The sequence below is a fragment of the Cupressus sempervirens genome, chromosome 9 (genome assembly GCF_028749045.1).
Source record: "Cupressus sempervirens isolate cs-2001-9-10 chromosome 9, ASM2874904v1, whole genome shotgun sequence".
Taxonomy (NCBI): domain Eukaryota; kingdom Viridiplantae; phylum Streptophyta; class Pinopsida; order Cupressales; family Cupressaceae; genus Cupressus; species Cupressus sempervirens.
This window is the reverse complement of record NC_143126.1, coordinates 710986541-710999841: the sequence shown is the minus strand read 5'-3', so window position 1 is coordinate 710999841 and position 13301 is coordinate 710986541. Positions and strand designations below refer to the sequence as shown.

The following is a 13301-nucleotide window of genomic DNA, read 5'->3' as shown; positions in this document are numbered from 1 at the left end:
TTTGTTGCAATGTGAGCCTGTAGTAGTCTATCCTCATGATGTCCACCTCCATGCTCAAATCAATCCATATGTCTTCTACACGATGAACATGGGTGAATGCTCTTTTGATCATTTAGTGCATTCCTTGATAATCAAAATCATACCTAGCTTTGAACTTCTTCAATGTGATAAGTTGAAGTGCTACCTCCATATATTTCGCCTTGTAGATTGAATTGATCATATACTGACCAATCACCAATGGCTTAGCTGCAGCAATACCAAATCCTGGCCTATGTTGACTATTCTAATACAACTGCACTTCCATGTCTAGCCAACTCCATCAGTATGATTTTATTAGTGGCATATCTCGACAGAGTATATGGTTCTCCTTTGAAATATTTAACTCTCAAATAAGTGAAAGTTAGAAACTGCAAAAAGATAGCACCAAATTAATTTACCCTATTCCAAGCTTCACCTGATACTCTCTTGATTACTCGTTGTTTATTAAACCAACACTTGAAGTGTCCAAAAAATGTATCTTGAACTCTCCTATAGTGGTATTTGCTATGCGCTAAGGTGATTTGATCATAATATTCCCAAATAGGAACTTGACGCCAATCTCCTTTGGTTGAAAGCCCTGGGAAAGATCCCATGGATGCAGCTATGTAGACCAGGTAGGAGTTCATGTAAAACTGTGTTGAGGTTCCCGCATTAAGCAGTTGTTCACAAAGTGTGGAAATGATAAGCTCTCCCCAGAAGATAGGTTCTTCATTATCAAAGATCTGGAAAATGAATTGTACATCCATGGCTCAAAGTCACTGGAATCTTTGAGACGACATTCATTGCTAAGGAGCATAATTAAGTCCTTACATTCTGGCTTGAAGTTAGATCCGTGAATGGTTTTGGGCCATCTTGAAAATTTATTTCTTCTAATTTTGAAATAATATGCATTTATATACTAATAATAATCTGCCTTCTTCTCATTCCATAACTCCAAACAGATCCACACACTGCATTTTGAGGAACTTTAAAGATCTATTTATTAACTTCTGGGTCAAGGCTAATGATGACCTTACCATCTGCATCCTTGATTGTCTTGGTCTTTGGACTGAAATATCGTGTACATCCTAAGATGAACTTTGTTTCCGAGGCTGCCATAGGGAAAGTAGACACCATATGAATATTACTTTTCTTGATGCATTTCATTTCTTGGTTTAAAGGAGCTTCGACCCTTCGTAAGAAATCAGCCATATCAATGTACCCAATCTCTGTGTTAGAAACTTGATTCAGAGGTGATGAAACCTAAGATGCAGTCACATGGGCTGACTCTGTGTCAAATTGGTACTTCATATTTCCTTTGGACCTCGTAGATGAGGGCATATCTTGTGCTGCAACATAAAAATTCCAAAGGGTGAATACATCATCGGAACATATCAACTCCATGAGGATATTGACAAAGATGAACCTTTGAAAATTGATGGGTTTGGAGTATTCATTAAATACTCATGGAACTTATGCAATGTGTAATGCCCCGTCTAGAGATCCTTGGATACAAGGATAAGTATAAGCCAAGATAAATTTTTTTTACAAGTACGAGTGTACACAGCAATGTCCTACAGTGATTACGAAGATCGCAATGGAAGACCTAACCACAATCCCGAAGAACAACGGATCTCCGAACGCCACTACCTGAACTGACACACAAACAAAAAATGGAAACCCAAGATGATAACAAAACGAAGAATCTAAGATCTGTTAAAGCATGGAAAATTAAGTAAACACAAAGGGTACTTAAAACACCAAAAATTGATCCTCGAAAACTAGTGGAGATGCCCCTTGTTTTTCGTGCGAGGACCAACAACAGACATAAATCTCGCGTGAGGATGTGCAACAAGCCACGTGAGAACATACCTTTTGCACAAGGAAGTGCACCAAACGACGTGAGGATGTACTTGGCCCAGTAGCCAAAATACCCAAAACTGGTGTGGGGTTTTGCGCAAGAAAGTGCCAAAAGCCATGCGAGAAAACCCAACACACCATGTGAGTTTTTGCATTCTCGCACGAGACTATACAATTATGCACAAGAATCCAAAACAACACGCCAAAAGATAAAAAGGCAAAAAGCTAAGAAATAAAGTTTCTCCACACCAAGGAGTATCGAATCCATATTTCAAGGTGAGGACAGTTGAACAAATAACCAAAAGACGGAAAACCAGGATCTAAACATGTAAACAAGCAATGAAGGGAAATAACTAAAAGCAACATTGTAGTGAACTGAAACAACGAACTAAGTGCGCAGTTCCTCCCAATCATAATAGCATCATGAGAGCTCAAAGCTCCTAGCCATCCCCGTGCATAACATCCCAAACTGCCAACTAGATAGTGGGAGCTGTCTTATAAGGACATCACTACTAAAGCATAATAACATCATAAGAACTAGAAATCTAACATGCTAAACCAAAAGCAATAGAGACTCCAACTAAGCAGATAACATCATCTATCATATGCTAAACATCAATTAAGGGAATGTGTCAATAAACTAACATCATTCTAAACATGATATTCAAGCATTCCAATGAAAGCGTAAATCACAAGGAAGCATACTCTGGAACCCGAAGTACCAAGTGAAAACATCCAACAACGGTCGCATTGGGATAAAAGACTGTCTCTGTACACTAGTCCCCAGCAGTGGTGAAGGTAGCTACGCCTTCCAACCATGTGAACCTGTAGGTCCATTCCTGTCATGCTAATGGAGATAATGATCCAACCACAAACACACATAAACTAAACACCCATGGCTAACACTCACGCCAAATAGTATGATGACTGAAACTAAGATAAAGACAATGCATAAACTACAGGTCCTAGTCAAACACTCAATGGGCTACTATGTAGGGGTTGACCTCATGGAGAGTCGCTTGGCATCGACAAGCCCAAGCTAGTATTGGTAGCTCGGACTTCCCAACGGAAGGAGCACATCCTGAACCTTTTTATTATCTTAGTTTTATTACCACCCAATATTTTATTTAGTTATCACTTGATTAAAGCTCCCTCTGCCAACCTATGGCGCCATGATCGCTAGGTTGGGAGATAGAAACACCCTCCATATGCTACCCTACCCTACCCACGCTCATCCAACAATGAGTGCCCGTAGGCATGCATATTCCCAACCCAACTCCAATGATCATAACTTTTGGAAGTACCACGAAACATCGAGCCTCGCAAGTCACCCGAAAAATGTACGTGCATGTACTCATGCGTGGCACACCACCATCACAAAGATCATAATACAAGGACTAGATGAGAACACAAGCAAAATAACACTCAATCGAAACAACTCGGGAGAATGGATGTGACATGCATCCCAATGCAACATAAAAGTGCAACAATGGTTTGATTGACATCCGAACGGATGATTTAGGTCCACGACCAACATCATGCCAAGAAAACTCGAGAATTCAGGGCAGCACACAAAACGAGGTAAAAACCCCAAACACTAGAAAACTTCAAAATTAAAACCCATTTGGTCTTTGGGCACAAAAGCCTCGAAAATCTAATAAAATTTGGGTTTAGACACCGTGTACAAAAATGGCCAGCATAACGGTGTGAAACCCCAAACCCTTATCCCAAAAACAGGGAAAATGTTCATCCCGACCAATTGGGCAAAATCGACAAACAGAAACGGAGGGGAACACTAGTTCTCAGCCTCTAGACAAACAACTGCCGAAAACAGATACAAAATCTGAGTGGAAACAAGAAAATAGGAGAGCCCTACTTGACAGCAAAAGGGGCTGAAACATGAAACAACACAGTAAAATAAATCGTCTGCTAAAACTGTCGAAAATCTCGGCAAAGCAAGGTCTGCCAGAGCCGGATCCAACGAGACTGACCTCACGAAGATCCCACACCCACAACTCTCACAATGAATAGAAACGTGATCCTCTAGAAAAGGATTCTCAATAAAGCTCTCAAATTTGTGTTTTGCAAAAGTGAGAAGTGAGGAATTAGATTACTATTTTCATACTTATTCACTTTTTGAATGAATAATCAATTAGGGCAAATAGCCAGTTAGACTAGCTAAACTTTGAATCGACCCAAACGAAAATAGGCTATTCCTAGAAATAGGAATTCATTTATTGCAAAGCTGCCAGAAATTAGATTCAATAAAAATTAAAGCCCGAAAACCCAAAATCACAGAAATTTCTTTTAACAACTTTCGTGACAATGCGAACCTCTAAATGCACAAACATGCTCATTGGTCTAACCGCATAATGCAAATGAGTTTGGATTTAATAATCACCGAAAGGTTTAATTTAAACAATAAAAAATAGGATATGTCGACCATACAGGGACGACATTTGTAAAATATGAATAGTTGAATCACTAACTCCATGTGCCACTACCAAGGATATAAATCTTGCACACTAAAACACATGATCAAGTGCAATTGTATATAATAACATAGCCGAAACAATAAATGCATTGAATAACTAATTTAACTATTTATTCAATTATACTTTAATAACCATTTACAACACTCACGTTCGCATAAGCATAATGACACAAGAATGAAGTAAATATCCATAGTATAAAATCCACCACATAACAAAATCAGAGATATGTCCAGAATACTAGGTAATCGGATATCATCATAGAATATACAGTCATCTCAAAATTTCTTCAACATGCAAATATGATAAACTGAACAACATAGTAGCATAGCATTTATGGTACTAAAATCAAAGTGTAACATCCAACCTTCAGACCATCTCAAAGTACATTTAATAAGAGTATCAAGTATCTCACGAATCAAAATAATCAAGGAACAGACTGCAACCACGAGAGGCACTACACAATGACTTGAATGAGATGGAAAATATATATAGTGAACGAATCTGGAACTTAGGAAGATGGAATGCACATGGGTAAGGACGACCTTTATGTGAATGCTTCAAGGGTGTAAGCTAGATGAATGAAGTAATATACAAATGATGACTTTGTTATTTAAAGAGTGAGCTTCTACCAAAATTGGATTCTACAGTTGCAATTACATGTATAATGATTTACATGTAATCATAACTTGATGTAAAACATGCAATAAAGTTTGGAGGATAGAAATGCATGGAAACACATACACAGAGTGAGATGCAATCTGCTTTGGCATGTGATGATGGATGTGAAGTGAAAAGATGCACTTGCATGAAAAGGTGGAAAATGGAATGAATAGAAATGAGCTCACGTTCTTGGGAAAGAACTTGCAACTTCTTCGAAAGGAAGAAAACAAAACAACAAGCAAACAACTAATGAAACTAAACACAAAACAAAAACATACCTTTGGTCTTTGATTCAAACATGACAAGAACAAAGTTGCTTTCTTATGCAAATTTGAATTTAGAATTTGGGGAAATTCTAAACACTCAAAAATGGAAGCTCTCATCTTATTTAAAGAAAAATTGCACTTTACATGTCACGTCTTGGGACAAATGTACAAGGATGAATGAAAAGATGCAATTAAATAGCAAGGAATTGAAAATTTCAACTTAATTGGTGATCAAAGAGCCAAATGTGGAAGATTGATAGGTTTGAAGGAAGATTCTCCTCCAAATTCGAATCCACAAACAACTACATTGACTTCTTCAACTTTGCAAGTGATGGACATTAATGAATAATCAATAGGCGTTTTTGCATAGATACGCCAAAAACGTGCTCTTCAATCTCCAAGATGCAAGTCATTTTTGCAAAATGCCAAGTAGAGGGATGTTTTTATACCAAAAACATGGTCTCTAGCTGCCACTACATGAATCGTTTTTGACAATGAATGGCAAAAATGTGTTGATTAAAAGTAAATACAATGCTAGAAACTTCAAAATGATTTCAACTTAGACAAAAAAGTGATCAAAATGCCCCAACTTTGGCCGTTTTTAACCAAAATGTGACCTCAAAATGTCACAAAATGCATCTTTTTTGCATGGATTTCAATGCCTAATGCATGGGAATACATGAGGCAAAAACAACCCTAGTTGGAGAGATTCCAAGGCATGGAATAACTAGATCTGAAGTTTTCTAGCAAAAACGTGTTCTTGATATGTATGAACATGGATGTTTTTGGCCTTGTTTTGCAAACTTGTGGTTGTAAGATGCATTTGCATGTGTTTCAAAGGCAAATCACACTCTATAGGGAGTTTGCATGTTTTAAAATGCATGCAAATGGAGGCAAGAGGCAAATCATACTCTATTTAGAGCAATAGGAATTGGTCTCTTATGCAAATCACACTCTTGGAGTGCATTTAGAGTCTAGATACAAATCACATTTTAGAAGGGGCATTACATGTTTTAAAACTTTTCAAAACCAAGCTATAGTGCAAAATCACACTCTCCAAGGGTCATTGCACATTTTATAAACAATGCATTTTCATGTTTTTGAGGCTTTAGATGCAAATCGCTTTCTAGGAGACCCATTTCATGTTTTAAATTACACGGAATTAGATGTTTAAGTATTTCAAAATGACTCTCTAGTGCAAAATTGCAATCTGTAGAGGCATTTACATGGGTTGGAGAACATGTATATGCATAACTTAAGTGATCAATTAAGCACATGCCTAATTGATTTTCGAGGAAATATCACTTAATTGGGTCAAAAATAACATTTACACTATATAATTAATATATTATGTGCAAATATCATTTTAAAAAGTAATATTTAACTTAGATGTTTTAAATAAAACATAAAGTAACTAAAAATAAATCAAACTATATAGTTAATAAAGCTACTTAAGTGAAAAATTTTAAAAGCAACTCAACATGAAAATATAACATAAAGTGCTCTATAGTCAATTGATAAAGTAACTTAAAGACATAACATAAAGTGAATTTATGTTATATTTTTCAAAAAGTGAATGCTAAACTAAAAATATAACATGATATTTCAAATCACACAATTGCATTTGGGGAGTCCACCTTTTGGGCACTTATTTGGTCATATCTTTTGACTTCTAAGTTTGATTAAGCCCCAAGATATACTGAATTGAAGGGAAAACCGATAGCAACAATTTGAGCTAAACCAAAAGACAAAAAGCAAACAAACACACGCTCAAAAATGGGAAAAAGGATGATGAAGGCTTCAAAAATCAAGCGCAGGCTCAACAAACAAAAAAACTAAAATGATTTGATGAAAGCCTTCAGTAAAATAAATCATTATATTAATTGGGGTCAATTGATTGATTAATGTCGGTCAATTAAATAATGAACTAGCTTAGAGAAAAAAAACAAAACTAAGTTGAAAAAGTTTCGTATTGTTATGTACATTTTGTGGTGACAAAATGCAGGACGCCAGAGTTTACGATGGAGTTGCTGAGAGGAGCAAAGTTTGGCAGAGCTAGTAGCTAAGTGTGGGCATGTAAAACAAGTGGGTTGCTTGGTGGCGTGTGAGCACAAGTTTATATTCTTCGTGGGGTTTTCTACCAGATTGTGGATTTGGGCTAGCTAGTGGTTGGATATTGCGAGGTCTTGTAGAACTATCATTTTAATTGCTTATGTATTTGGCTGTAACCTGGAAGGCCTTACAATTGGGCATGTTGGATGTAAATCTTATGATTCTATTATGTGAATTGGCATTATTTGGGATCTGAATCTCTATGTTATTGTTTATACTCCGGTGTGTAGTTATCTTCTAGGGCCTAGGACATCTCCTTTGGGGATTTTCTTGCCTTGTATTACATCAAGTGGTGTCAGAGCAGGTCGATCTTGTGGATTTGTTGCTTTGGGTTTGCGAAGATCTTGGAAGATCCCTTCAAGAAGATTGGACCCTACAGCGATTGTAGATCTATGTGATGCTGTGGAGACTAAGATTTCAGAGAAAATTAAAGCGGATTTCAAATCCGAGATGGAGCTAATGAAGAATGATATGGCCGTTGATATCATGAGGGCTATAGTTGGTGTAACTAGGAATGTGGGTACCAAAGATGGTTACGAGGAAGCTGATGAAGACTTTGAGGTTGCTAGATATAGTGGTAAAGGTAGAGCTGATCACATGGAGAGACCCATGTAAGACAAAATTGGCGTGTTGGATAGATCTGAAGCTCGGTTTGAATTGAAGCGTAAGATGGATGTTTCTAATTTCTCAGGTACTTTGAATCTTGAAGACTTGAATGATTGGATTGGCGAGCTAGAAGACTACTTTGAGTTAGAGGATAATGAAGATCAACTTAGAGTGAGGTTGGCACAGACTAAGCTGAAATGACATGTTGCTTTATGGTGGAAAGAATTGCAAAGATATAGAGAAGAGGAAGGTGAAATGAAGATCACTAGGTGGAGATTGATGGTTACTGAATTGAAGGCTGAGTTCATTCCTGTTGATGATGAACTTGAGTTATTTAAAGGATTGCAGAATCTGAAACAGTAGGATTTGATTGTGAAGGATTACACCGAGGAGTTATATAAGTTGACTATTTGGTTTGGGCATGGAGAATTGTCTAAAGAAAAGGTGGCTAGATATATTAATGGTTTGAGATTCAATATCCAAGATGAGATTGGTAAGTTGAAGATTGATTCAGTTGATGTTGCTTATTAGTATGCTTTGAGGGTAGAAGAAAAGTTGAAGAGAAGACATCAAAGTAATTCCAGAGGTAAGGAAAAGAAGGAACACTTTGAGAAGGATAAATAGATTGCTGAAGATGAACCAAAACTTGTTGAATAGAGAGGAAGAGAACAAGCAAAGGTACATTTAAGGGTACTTGTTTCAGATGTGGTGAGGAATGACATAGAGCTTTTGAATGTCCTAATGTTGATAGAAAGGTTGGTGATAAAAGAGTTGCTATGGTGAATGAGAATTTAGTGAACGAGCCTGAGCTAGAGAGGGATAATTTGTTGATTCGAAGAGTATTGCTTTGTAAGAAGATGTTGGAACCTTGTCAAAGGAAGAATTAGTTCAGGACTCATTGTAAGTTTGGAGGTAAATGCTGGAATGTGATTGTGGATGGTGGTAGTACTGATAACCTAGTTGCTGAGGAGATGGTCCAGAAACTTGGTTTGAAGAGGGTGAGCCATCCTTGTCCTTATAGGATCAATTGGTTGCAAGATGAACATGCTCTGGAAGTGAGGGAGCAATGTCTTGTTAATTTTCAGATTGGTTAGTATGTGGATAAAGTGTTGTGTGATATTGTGGATATGAGTAGTTGTCACATATTTCTTAGTAGACCTTGACAGTATGATTGCAGGGCAGTGCATGATTGTTTCAAGAACGTGTTTATTGTTGAGAAGGGCAGGAAGAAGCATTCCCTGATTCTTGTGCAAGATGTAGAATTTGGTAGGAGGAACCTGAGTTTTGGTAGTCGAGTTGAGTTGAAGGATTCCCATAGGGTTAGAGATCAGCATGGGAGACAAACCTGTAGTACACCAAGGAAGGATGTGAACAAGCAGTGTAAACAATTATTTATTGCAGAAGTGGAACAAAAGCAAGAGTGTACAAGTTGATTACTTGGAGTACTTGCATGTGAAGAACTAGTTTGGGGTTTATGTGTTGAACCCTGAAAGATGTTCTTCCAGCTATTGAGAACATCTTCTCTTCACATTGGGGTGTTTGATGCAAGAGCATCTTGGGGTAGTCAACAATCCTGTATGCAGGAGCATCCTGGGGTAGTCAGGAATCCTGTATGCAGGAGCATCGAGCTCGTATTTAGTGGACCTATGGTTTGCTTGGTTAGGGTTATGTTTGAGACATATTGAACAACCTTGTCCTAAGTGCACCTAATGATTGGAGTTATCGTTTTGAAGTTAGAGCTTTTTTAGTGGCTGCTGGTAACATGTTCCTGATTTACTGGCTAACCTTGGAGATTGTTTCCACGAGATTCTATCTGTGGGATTTGGCTTATGCACTCTTGGATTTGGATTGTTGGATGGCACGTGGATCTATGCCTAAGGGTGCATCTTTTTATGTTGTCTTATGAGTTAGTTATGTATTGTAAACTTGGGGCTTGTCCTAAGTATTTAGTTATTTCATGTAATTAACGTTTGTTGCCAAGCCAACTTGTGGTTGAGGGTTTATTTAATGTAACTTGCTAGGTCGACTTGTGGCTTAGTTTAGTATAAGTAGAGGGTCTTATGGTGTCTTGAATCATTCATTCAGCATAGAGTTTAGCATGGAGTAGCTGAGAGGAGTGAAGTTTGGCAGAGCTAGTAGCTAAGTGTGGGCTTGGAAAACAAGAGGGTTGCTTGGTGGCTTGCAAGCACAAGTTTAGATTCTTCTTGGGGTTTTCTACCAGATTGTGGATTTGGGATAGCTAGTTGTTGGATCTTGCGAGGTTTTGCAGAACCATCATTGTAATTGCTTATGTATTTGGCCGTGACTTGGAAGGCCTTACAGTCGGGCATGTTAGATGTAAATCTTATGATTCTATTATGAGAATTGGCATTATTTGGTATATAATCTCTGTGTTATTGTTTATACTCCATTGTGTGGTTATCCGCTAGGGGCTAGGACATCTCCTTTGGGGATTCTCCTGCCTTGTACTGCATATTGTTCTCATTTCTAGAATAGAATATAATAAGTAATATTAAGAGCAAATTAATAGATAATAACATACTTATTAAATTAACTATCTTGTTATTAATATAATAATGGAAGAATATAATCTATTATTAAATATAGTATCTACATATTTATTAATAATTTAGTAGAATAATTAATAATAATATGTAATTACAATAACTTAAATAATAATATTTAATAAAATCAACAACATTAAATAAGTAAATTAATATATACAAAGAAGAATAATATAAGATTGGGAAGGTAGTGACATAACCCAAACATTTGAACAATTATTATGACATGACAATTCCAGTAAAATCTATGAATGCATAACTGTTCTATAATTGGGCCGCATGCATATTCCTTCAACAAAAAAATGACATCAAACACACAGAGTTGTTCCGTAGTTGCATAAAGGAATCACTCAATGTTTCTGAAGATTTGTGATTGTCGTGAAAGTTTTATTCGGAGCATCATCCCACAGATGGAGGACAGAAGAGCACAAGGCACTGTGACATTTCATAGAAGTCACTTATAACTCTCAGCACCCTCAGAATTCTGTAACTTAGAGTGCATTGTGTAATGGCAATATATGTAAGTTCGAATATCAGTTAAACAATAGAGAAAACACTAAAGTACGAATGTCAATTATAAACAATAGACGAAACACTATAGTTTGTACAATATGAACAGAGGAGCTTATAATATATTGGGTTCCTTTGTTCCATATCAACGATTAAAGAAATAAAAAATTATTGAATGAAGAACAAAACAAACTGTTCAGAAACTTTGGCCACAACAAGAGGAGTTAGACAACTGCTGAAACTAATTAACTAATCCTTACTCGTTAGTGATGATAGGTTTCTGTTCATAAGGTGTGATCTCTTTCAAGAGATTTAGGTCATGACTAAAAGGTGTAACACTAAATTATAAGAGAGATAAAAATAAGATCTCTCCCAATCTACAGGGATTAGGAAGGAAATGGTGGAGATATCTAAGGAAGAAATCATTCAACGAGAATCAGAAACGGTACAAATCAGATTAACAAGGAGAGGAACACAGCACATTAAATTTATTAGAAATTGCCAGAATAGTTAATGTGATTTAACATTCCTTAATTTCATCAAGTATCACAACTTTACTTGTTTCATTTTATAAATAAGAAAGGACTGAAATATTAGTAGTTATAGACAATATGACATCAGATCATCACTAATACCAGCAAACAAGGGAAAGGACAATCACTTAGATATAAGTTTCAAGAAAACAATAACATGCCTATAGCAATAAAGAGTATCAAGATAGCAATAACATCCTTGTGAATAAGCTTGAATCTATTTGCATCCTCCTAGGGCAAATCAAGGACATCGAGATATGTCATTTCGATAAACTATAACATTCCATCTCCTTGCATGATTACAATTACTTGATATATTAGAGATCCATAGTAGAGATAGCATCTGATATTTGGTAAAATAACCTGCCTAGGTTTTTCATTCCAATTATTTGACAAAGTAAGAAGTTGGAAGAAGGTATTTGTCCCAATTTCCAACACAACCAGAATTGGGGACATTACATGGACCTCCCCAATGGCATCTCTCAATGTCGGGGATTGAAAATTTATATCCTTCAATTACTTGAAAGTCAATCGCTGTAAGGAATTTAGACCAATTCTTACATGAAGCCATGCTATTGGTGAGTTTGTGTCTAATGTATGCTCAACCATAATGATTATGCTATGGTTGTAAGAAACCCATGCGGTCACCATCTTCACTATAAAAAGCATCAGCTTGTAGTAGTGTTTATCCAAGATAGTAATTTTCTATTTTTTCTCCTCGAGGCTCAAAAATTCTAAGCCTACTTTAGGCATAGCGTCCTTGGAATAATTAGACAGAGGACCTTGGATGGAACACCATTAATAAAGAAGAGTTTTCCAATGGGATCATTTGCCTTGTCTTAAGATTTTGCATTTGTCATGTTCTTGATTGGATTGGGAGATAAAACCATTCTCTTTCTTTTTACTTTAAAATTCCACTTAACTCACCTCAAATGATTGAACAATAAAGTGGAACAATACAATTTCCTAGAAGACCTAGTGGGGTTTGGTCTAAAAAAGGATTACACCACCAGAAATATCAAAGACAGTTGGAATCTACAGTTGAGATGGATATATTCTATTTGGAAGTGTTGCTGGAGATTGTCATGCACCTTGATGATGCTGATATGAAATATTAATATCATCGATATTATATTGTGGATTATATAGTTAGCAGAAAATCAATGATAAACGATGCTGTCAATGGTGAACAAACACCTAGGCTAAGGCTCACGAAGAACCTCAGAATAAATGCTCAGCCATTTCAGCGACATCTTGAAATGAAGCAACAACCACAAATTTTCATAATAAATCTGCCTCACCTTATCCCATGTGTCGTCGAAAACCACCAAATGCTTAACCTCAAAGTTCACCAGAGTGATGAACTGATCTGTTATGTTCTCACTAGGGTAAAGAAGAAGAAGGCAAACCCGATCTGGAATACAAATTTCTTGGCCACTGAGATTCAAACCTGGGCATCTGTTGCATATCTTATTGGCTGAAATTTGTGATCAAGCTCTTTCTACCCACTCTGTCTGCAATGCTACATTTCAAACCAGGAACCTTTGTCTTCACCCTGTGAGAGGTCTCAAGTTCAAGGTTACTGACAGAGATTATCCCGAGCTTTCTTTTGAGGCCCAGCAAAGATGTGCATGCAGAGCCACATGGATATACACATCATACTATTAATCATAATGA

The 13301-nt window shown here is 36.7% G+C and overlaps 1 protein-coding gene and 1 pseudogene across 1 annotated transcript in view; one reads left to right on the top strand and one right to left on the bottom strand.

Moving 5' to 3' along the window:
- LOC149540695 (mitochondrial thiamine diphosphate carrier 2-like) overlaps positions 1–13301 on the top strand; it is a 135322-nt gene that overhangs the window by 74353 nt on the left and 47668 nt on the right. The window lies entirely within an intron of this gene.
- Positions 12785–13268, bottom strand: LOC149540696 (uncharacterized; annotated as a pseudogene).